The following is a 786-nucleotide window of genomic DNA, read 5'->3' as shown; positions in this document are numbered from 1 at the left end:
TATATATATATATATATATATATATATATATATATATATATATATATATATATATATATACATATACACATATATATATATATATATATATATATATATATATATATATATATATATATATATATATATATTTTATTCTTGAAAATTTGTACAGCATATCATGGTCATTTAACTATATTTGATTTGTGACAAGATGTCTACTTTTAACAGAACTTTTATTGTGAAGCAAGGGCTTCAATGTCTGAAGCAATGACTTCAATGACTGGCAGTATTTAAATTTAAATGAGAGTGCTTACAGAAAATGACTACTGTGTGTCTAACTATCTTAACAAAAATAATATACGTATTATTTTTATTTCCTTTCCAGAGTAACTTAGGTGTCTTGTATATGTTGAAGTATGAGTGTTCAAATGATAGGAAAGGTGTAAAAAAAAATATTTTTTTTATAATTCCCAATTTCATTAACTGATTTTTATTTTGTTCCTCTCTTTAACTGTATAGCATGGCTATAATCCTATGCAATATGTATTCTTAAATAGATATATGGAGGGCAGTTTGTTTTACTCAGTGAAGCTTTAATATTGTGGGATCACTTGGAAGCTGGCATAGCAAAATTCACTGCTGTAGCTGCATGACTCCTCTTTCAATACAATGTATCCATGTGTGGTGCAGTGGAAATGGACCTGCATTAAGGTGGGAACGAGGGACCAGAGTACATAGCCACGATCAAACATATAAGTGAGACCAATAGTTTTTTTTTCTTCTTTTTTTTAAATAAAAAATGTA

The sequence above is a fragment of the Aulonocara sp. 'chitande type north' Nkhata Bay genome, linkage group LG1 (assembly GCF_057382095.1).
Source record: "Aulonocara sp. 'chitande type north' Nkhata Bay isolate Kocher_YH1m ecotype deep benthic linkage group LG1, A_spYH_male_GT1.1, whole genome shotgun sequence".
In the NCBI taxonomy this organism is placed as follows: domain Eukaryota; kingdom Metazoa; phylum Chordata; class Actinopteri; order Cichliformes; family Cichlidae; genus Aulonocara; species Aulonocara sp. 'chitande type north' Nkhata Bay.
Note: the sequence above shows the minus strand (reverse complement) of the source record.